This window comes from Zingiber officinale, chromosome 9B (genome assembly GCF_018446385.1).
Source record: "Zingiber officinale cultivar Zhangliang chromosome 9B, Zo_v1.1, whole genome shotgun sequence".
NCBI lineage: Eukaryota > Viridiplantae > Streptophyta > Magnoliopsida > Zingiberales > Zingiberaceae > Zingiber > Zingiber officinale.
In genome coordinates this window covers 35609823-35619099 of record NC_056003.1, presented here as the reverse complement: position 1 = coordinate 35619099, position 9277 = coordinate 35609823, and positions in this window count along the sequence as shown.

The following is a 9277-nucleotide window of genomic DNA, read 5'->3' as shown; positions in this document are numbered from 1 at the left end:
CTAGTCGTGTATTAACATTCAGGGACAATGTTAATGCAATAAGACTAGCATGTAGGTCAACTCGATGACTTGATCTCACAAGTCATAGATATAGAGATATCAAGTTGACACATGGGTATGCATTGGAGAATGTATACTGAATGACCCGCCATGAGAAAGTATCATGGATCGTTATATGAGTGTCATATACTTTCTCATGTGGCTATTAGTATGACTACTAGTCCTTAGACCTGAAGTCACCATGGATCCCTACATAAGCAGTTATGTACTTTGGTTTCGTCAAACGTCACCCGTAACTGGGTGGACTATAAAGGCGATTACTGGGTATGTAACGAATTATGCAGAGGGATGTGAGTGATGTAGATGGGATATATCCCTCCTATATGACGGGAGCGACATCGATATTCTTGATAGAGTGAGACCACGAAGTGCATGGTCATGCCCAAATGAGTCAATATAGGATATTGAGCTCATTTGATTGAGTGAGTCTACTTAGAGTTCAAGATTTAGATTGATTAGAGGATGACACGGTCTATGCCTCACATTGATCAATCTAGATGTCTAGGATAGAAGGACACTTGTCATATTTTGTGAGGAGTCACAATTAGTAGTCACAAGGTGATGTTGGATCTCAACATTCTTGTAACTTGGGTAGTAATGATGTGTTGCTAGATACCGCTCATTACTTATGCTCCTAAATGGGTTTAGGATCATTGCCAACGTTACAAGAACCTATAGGGTCACACACTAAGGGCAATTAGATGGAGATTAGGTTTATTAGATGAACCTAAATGATTACGTTCATATGATGAACCAAATCGGATTAAAAGTAATCCAAAGTAGGCTAATTGAGTTGGACTCAATTTGCTTCATGTGTTAAGTGAGTCTAATTTGGACTTAGACTCATTTAATTAATTTAATTCAATGAATAGAGATTCATTAAATTAAAATTGACTTGAACCAATGGTTAGATTATATCAACCAAGGGAGAGAAGTGGTCAAGTTTGACTTGACTTAAGTAGGAAGATGAAGAGTCAAGTTTTGACTTGACTTTGACTTGACCAATGCCACATCATCAAGGCTTCTTCATTTGGTCAAGTTTGATTTGACCAAATGTCATCTCATGGAGGAGATCAAGAGACTTGACTCTTGATATTCCATGGGGGTTACATGCCTTGAAGTGGCCGGCCACTTTTAGGGGGAATGAAAATTGATTTTTTCATTCAAGTGGTTGTAACAACATCTTCTTCTTCCTCTTGAGTTTTTCTTCTTGCTCTCCCTCTCCTCCCTACTGATCTCTAAGGTTGCTAGCACATCCTTAGAGATTTTTCTCCATCTCTTGCTTGTGTGGATACACATAGAGAAGTGTCTACTTGGACACTTTCGAGATCCGGCGAACCGAGGACAAGCGGGATTGTGAAGGGCTTCGCTCGAACGTATAAATCTTTCTTCATGTAGGTCTAGGAGTAGATCTAAGTTGTAAACTCGTATTCGTAAATTTTTTTCTATATTCTTCGCACGAGATCCGTTGGCTAGGGTGATTCGGGGTTTCCGCGACGCGAAAAAGCGGTTTTTGCGGCCCAAAAAACCCAACAGTGGTATCAGAGCCACGTGCGAAGCGAGTACGAGTTTAGATTCGTATTTTTATGAAAAATATAGATCTGTAAACTTTCTGTAAATTCATGTTTTTATAGTTTTTATTGGTATTTTTCTCGTAGAAGCGAAGCATAAGTATTTCGGCACTTGTAGGCTTCGACTACCGAGAAGAATTTTTCAAAACGGCAAAGTTTCACCCCAAATATTTTTGGGACAGCGGGCTAAGGTGCTCTTGGATCGCTTAGGAGCAACTCGCGATGGTTTGATCACGGGTAGGGATACTGCCCCTAACCCCGCAAGAGGATTTGCTCCGCGATTGCGCCCGAAATCGCTAATCGGGACTACCGGGAAAAATTTACTCATAAAATCTGTAAAATTATAAAAAAAAATTACAGAAAATTATAGAAATATATAATTTTGAATTATATATTAATTTTGTGATAGTCATGGCCCAAACGACCCAAATTGGATTTGAAAATGTGTTGTAATTCATAATACGACCTGCGTGCCGTTATGTGATGTGCGTGCTATATTTATTTTATTTTTATTTTATTTTTACGGCCTGCGCGTCGTGCCTTTCTCTTATATTCTGGTTGTAAATTAGATTTAGACTCGAATGTAACTCGAGTTTCAAAATTGTAATGTAATTTTGAAGCGGTGGAAGGTCCACACGAGACGGAGTTACGAGGAGGGCGCGAGCAACACGAGGTGGTCATGGGAAGGAGCTTGAGAAGCTGTTGACCTTAGGTTGACCATCCGATCTTCTCATAGGCTTGAGAAGATCATAGTAGGGCCATGACACAATTACAAAATAATTTAATTAATTACTTATATGTATGTGATGCATGTTTAATTAAGTAGTTAATTAGTGCCTAGCGATTAGATTAGATCTAAATCGTGCACATGATGCACCCCACGATTAGATTAGATCTAAATCAAGTATTTGATACGCATAATCATTTAGATTAGATCTAAATCACGTCAACTCGTAATACCTACCATGCCGTGATACCTACCACTACCTCGATCGCATGTTGTTGTTGAATCTGCCAAAGCAGAGCAACACATACTATCTTGGTAGGGTACGGAGGGACAATCTTGGTCCCGCCTATCAACGCATGGGTGAGTATAACTCAATTAGATTGAGTAACTAGTTAACTCAATTGGATCGAGTTTAACTATAGGCATTATCCAATGGTTGGTAGATAGGTCAAAATCACGTTTATATTAACTCTCGGGAGTATTAGCCAAAGCTAACTCGAGTTTTAATATGAATGCGGATCTTGATCCTCTAAACAAGAGTTGCATAGAGATGTAATTGGTAATCGTTACCTACCGATCATACTAAGTCTTGGGCGTATTAGCCAAAGCTAACTCAAGGGTTAGTATGATGTGGATCTTATCCCACATGAATTATAGAATTCAGTGGGAGCATCATTTAGTTAAAGGCCTAATTAAATGATTAAGAATATGATACTTATTTCTGCATTTATTTCTGTTGTAGAATTGTCATGACGTCGAACACGAACACCTTCTCCCTGCGATCTGTCCTCGAGAAGGACAAGCTCAACGGAGCAAACTTCCTGGACTGGTACAGGAACCTGAGAATAGTTCTCACCCAAGAACGTAAACTGTACGTTCTGGAGCAGCCCATTCCGGAGGCTCCTCCTGCCAATGCCCCGCGAGCTGACAAAGATGCTTACAAGAAGCATCAAGATGACGCATTAGATGTGTCCTGTCTAATGCTCGCGACCATGAACTCTGAGCTTCAGAAGCAACACGAGTTAATGGGCGCTTACGATATGGTTGAACATCTTCGTCAGCTGTATCAAGGACAAGAGAGGCATGAGAGATTTGAGATCTCAAGGGCATTGTTTCAGTGCAAGATGTCAGACGGGGCTCCTGTAGGCCCATATGTACTCAAAATGATTGGGTACATAGAGAACCTACAAAGGTTGGGGTTCCCACTTGGCCAAGAGCTGGCTACTGACCTGATCTTGCAATCCTTGCCAGATAGCTACAGTCAATTCGTTCTAAACTACAATATGAACGAGATTGACAAGCCACTGCCCGAGCTGCTTAGCATGTTAAGAACTGTTGAGCTAAACCTTAAGAAGGCTAAGCCCAACACTGTTCTGATGGTTCAGAAACATAAGGGCAAGGGCAAGCCCAAAGGTAAAGGAAAGTCCCAAGTCAAGGGCAAAGGCAAGGCACTGAAGCCTAAAGAAGGGGTCGCCAAGGATGCTACCTGCTTCCACTGCGGTCAGACCGGACACTGGAAGAGAAACTGCAAGGTATACTTGGAGGATCTTAAGAAGAAGCGAAGTGAGACTTCCACTTCAGGTATATATGTTATAGAAGTCAATCTATCTATTTCTACATCATGAGTATTAGATACTGGATGTGCTTCTCACATTTGTACTGATCTGCATGCGCTGAGAAATAGCAGGGCATTGACAAAGGGCGAGGTGGACCTACGAGTAGGCAATGGAGCACGGGTTGCTGCTGTTGCTATAGGGACTTACTTTCTATCTCTGCCCTCTGGGCTTGTACTAGAGTTAGTCGATTGTTGTTATGTGCATGCATTAACTAAGAACATTATATCAGTTTCTTGTTTGGACAAGAAAGGTTTCTCGTTTACTATAAAGAACAAATATTGTTCCGTCTATTTAAATGATATGTTCTATTGTAGTGCACCTCTGATAAACGGACTCTATATTCTAGACCTTGAAAGCCCTATCTATAACATAAATACCAAGAGGTTCAAGTCAAATGACCTGAACTAAACCTATCTCTGGCACTGTCGCTTAGGTCATATAAATGACAAGCGCTTATCCCAGCTCCATAAGGATGGTTTATTGGACTCATTTAATTTTGAATCATATGAGATATGCGAGTCATGCCTACGAGGCAAGATGACCAAGACTCCCTTTAGTGGGCACAGCGAGAGAGCAACTGATTTGTTAGGACTCATACATAGTGATGTATGTGGCCCTTTCAATGTTGCTGCTAAAGGCGGTTATAGATACTTCATCACATTTACTGATGACTTCAGTAGATATGGTTATTGTTACGCTCTGCAAGTGTATGGAAATGTCGCAAGTAATATAAAAGATTATCGTATCCACAGGGACTGGAATAAGCACTAGAAATGTCTCAATGCGAATTAGCTAAACAACTATCCAATCGTTTCAAAAGCAAAGTAAAGGTAAGCAAATCTAATATTAAAGATCAACAAACAAGAGTTTAGTGTTTTGGGTTATGATAAAGGGAGATTCTAGGAGTTTCGGTTTCTTTGTAAGATTTCTTGGATGTAAATGGTTCACCAATTCTTATTCCTCAATTGCCAAGAATGTAGAAAGTTGCCGGTTCCCTCTTGCAATAGACAACCGGCTAAGGACTGAGAAATGTATCTAAATAGGATTAATTAGACATGAACCTACGTTGTCCTTACACAGAAGCGCACCTATTACTATGCCTTCCTCGGATATCAACATAGAAGCCCACACCTTATTAATCTATAAAGATACAAGAAGTTAATTATAGAATCCATCCTACTCTCTTGAATATCCATATTTCCTCTTCAAGATTATCTCTCAAACGTCCTTACACGGGCTTGCACCTGTCACGTGGATCCCTCGGATGATCGAGTGAGAGTTTATCCTTACCAAGTCCATAAGATATCCAAACAATCAATCAAGAATGAGAATTAAGCACAAACCACCATCAATCATTCAAGATCTAATTGATACAAGCAAGATAATGTCATTGAAACAAGAAAATGGCAAATCCATAAGAGATTACATCAATCCATCTTACAAATACTCCCTTAATCCTAGAACACAAGATCTACTCCATGAATCGAGGAAGAAAATCCAAAGAAATAGAAATTACAAGTATTCTTTGAATCCCCAATCCAAGAAAACAAGAAGAGGGGGAAAGAGAAAGCTTATCTACAAAGAAGCCTTGTCTTCGGATCCAATCCTCGCTCCGGAGTCGAAATCGTCAAGATCTCCCTTAGAATCGCCCAGAAATCCTCCCAAGAATGGGAGGAAACCACCAAATCTTGCTTTCTCCCAAAGGGGGAGAGATCCCCTTTCAATTCATGAAGAAGGGTTTAAATAGAGGAGGGAATCGGGCGCCACACGGCCCCGTGACACGGCCGTGTGAGATTCACACGGCCATGTCCAGTTCCCTCTCTGCCAAACCTGCACGGCCGTGTGACTCCACACGGCCAGAACCCTTCTGCTCTCTGGAAATGCTACACGGCCGTGTGGTGCACACGGCCACAGCCTACTTGGTCTCTGGAAATGCTGCACAGCCGTGTGGTGCACACGGCCACAGCTTGCTTGGTCTCTGGAAGTCTCACACGGCCGTGTAGATCCACACGGCCATGTAAGGCTTCTGCTCTGGTTGACTTCAAATCTTGACACGGCCGTGTGAGGTTCACACGGCCATGTCATCTTTCTCTTCTGCTGGTGCCAAACCCCACACGGCCCGAGCTCCATACCAATGCAGGGCCGTGTGAGGTACACGGCCTGGTGCTTTCTCCCTTTGTTTCCTCCAAGGCTTGCCCAAAGATATAAATTCTTCACCAAATCGACTCCTGCGTACAGTAAATGCACAAAAAGCAGTAAATATGCTAAAAGGAAAGCTGGAAGTATAAAAATGCATAGATCAAGCATGCTCAAAGTATGTAAATGTGCGTAAAAACATGCATAAAAGAGTATATAATCTACGCACATCACACCCCCAGACTTAAACCTTTGCTTGTCCTCAAGCAAAATGCTGCAGTCTAAATTCATATGTTCTACAACACATTCATAAAACCCAGTGCACTTTCCTAACTCTATCAAAAAGTTTCATTAACAAGCTTGATCATGGAAACAAGTAAAGTATGGTTCAAGCATAAGAATCCTGTGCGCAGTGTAAAAGTAACTCAACACCCTTCAAGTTTCAATCCATGTCCTAGTCAAGTCGTCATCAAATTTGAATTCCTAGTGTTCCCAGTGAAAGACAAGTAACCAGTGATAGGCACTTACTCACCATTCACTTGGTTCATATTTCTCAACTAACCCAAGGTCTCAAAGGTGTGCTCAATCTCAAGGGAAGCTAAGCAGTCATTTCCCCAGTAACCTAACTCGGTCTCAAAGGGGTGACTTGCTAGATTCCACTCATGACAACTGTTTTTTTATATCCCTTATTGTTCATTTTTTTTCATTTTTTTTTTTTTAATAAGTGTTTGCATTGTGCAAAACTTATTCACAAATGTACTTTTAGCACACATGTTGGGATATTCTGATTTTTCCAAATGAGCTTTAATGATTTGAGCCTCATCCAGTAACCAAAATGAAAGTTGAGAAATCACCATGGAAACCAAGTACTAAGCAAACAAGATGAATCATGACTATTTCAATGACATCAACTATTCAAGCATCAAGCACAAGTGTAGAGTAAGTAAGATTCTTAAGGTCAAGCCAAGACTAAAATTCATCTCCATATGATTCTTAGCTTGTTTCATGCTACCCAAGATAGAGAAAAGAACTACATAAAGTTTACTACTCGCATCATTCGAACATCATGAATCAAGACAATAATCGTGCTAACATTTCACTTGAATCCAAGAAAGCATATAAGTGAAGATTTGATGTTCTCAAAAAATTTTTTGCCATGATTATTTCAAAAACAAGCAAAATAAAGCAACAAGCAATGAAAATAAGAACCAACATGAAAAACTAATCAAAAACTAAAAACTGAAAACCAAACTAAACAATACATGACACCCCCCCAGACTTAAACTTTTCATCGTCTCGATGAAATCAGTATGGTGGAGGAGGTGGAGATGGACGAGGGAAAGGAGGTCTACGACGTGGTTGGCCAATAGGAAAACTAGGAAAACTTGGAATCTCACCCAAGGATCTATGATACTCATATAAAGCATCAACTTGTTGGCTAGTAAGCGTCATACTCTGCATAAAATCTCTCATCCTAGCCTGATCAGTATCATAATCCTGCACAAACTCGGCCACTTGACCTTGAAAATTCCTCGTAAACTGAAAATAATTTTGTACCTCCCTAAACTGATCATCAGATAAAGAGAAGCGCCCCTCCAACATTTTTCGTTGGGAATCTTGCTTCTCATGAAGTGATTCTAGAGACGTACGAAAATCTGAAAAATCGAACCTAGAAGATCCCGTGCCATATGCAAAAGAATGTCTAGCAGGCTCCATAAAACTAGAAGGCTGCATATGTCCAGATGACGAGGGTTCATAATGTGGCTCAGTGTCTCCAGGTATAGAAGGGTTATCCTCAAAATCTAACTCAGAAATTACCCAATTAGCCCGGTTGCGAATAGTAGTTCGTTCAGGAAAAGGAAGGGGTAAAGGAGAACCACTCCTCCTAGGAAACGCGAAACCATTCTCATCCCGAACGATCATTTTCATAGCAAGACATGTATCGATGTCAATCATGTCATTACCATGAATTATTTCCAACCCATCAACATCAAGATTTAAATTACAAGCTATTCGGGTAATCAAACCACCAAAAACGATTGATCCCGATGATGCCCTAGCTGATCGCAATAAGGTTTGAACAAAATGAAATGTAAAGCCCGAAAAATTCTAGAATTTGTTTTAGAAATATAGTATGATTTTTCTGGAATTTTTAGATATTTTTCCGGAATTTTCCGTGTAGCGGAAGCAGCAAAAATAATTGGAACCGTAAAATAGCTTAGGCGGGAATCGAACCCGAGACCTATGGTTTACGGATAAGTTTAGTAACCGGTGAACCCAGCAGGGCCGTGCTGAAAGGAAGGAGAACCAAATATATTTATATTAGAGTTGGGTTCATTAAACCACTTAAAATAAATATAAACTTAAGTTGGGATTTGGGTTATTTTATATTGGTTTTACCGTGACCTATTCCTCACCCTAGCCCTCACGCCGACTCCTCCTTCTCCTCTCCCTCACGCACGGTACACCAAGCCCCAAGGGCCAAGGGAACATCTCCCGGCGACGACTCCAACACAAAAAGGGTCCTTCTCCGCGAGAGGAACGCGAGGACGGAAGCGGTTCGTCGAGCGGACAGTTTTCCGGAAACACCTAGCGAATAGAATCGTAAGAAAACCTTACGATTGAGGTAAGAAACCCCTCACCTGCAGTATAATTGCTCTCGCTTGTTAGTTTTGGCGTTAGTTCAGTAATTTTACAGTTCTCAGTTTTAGGGTGTGTTTTTAGCGCACACCAAGCATTCGGTAGAATGCCCAGTTCAGAAGGATGCACCAATAGGCGTCCTAACAGCATGTAAAATATATTAGAAACATTTTATTCAGTTGGTTATCAGTTATCACAGCTATATGGATCAGATATCCATTGGGTAGGCTCCCACAGTAGCCTCTAGGTTCAGATAACCTAGCTCTAGGTTCAGATAACCTAGAACAGCAAAGTAAAATAAAACAGTATTCAGTATTTTACTTTTATTCAGTTGGCACTGTACTTGGATCAGATATCCATGGGCTGGACTCCCACAGTCGTCCCTAGGTTCAGATAACCTAGTAACCCCGCTGGATTCGAACTTGCAATCCCGGGTCTCGTAGGGATGCGCGCATAGTAAGTACAGTTGCAGGGCCCAACAGATGTTTAGTATTTTCATCTACTATATGTATAGTTTTCAAATTTGA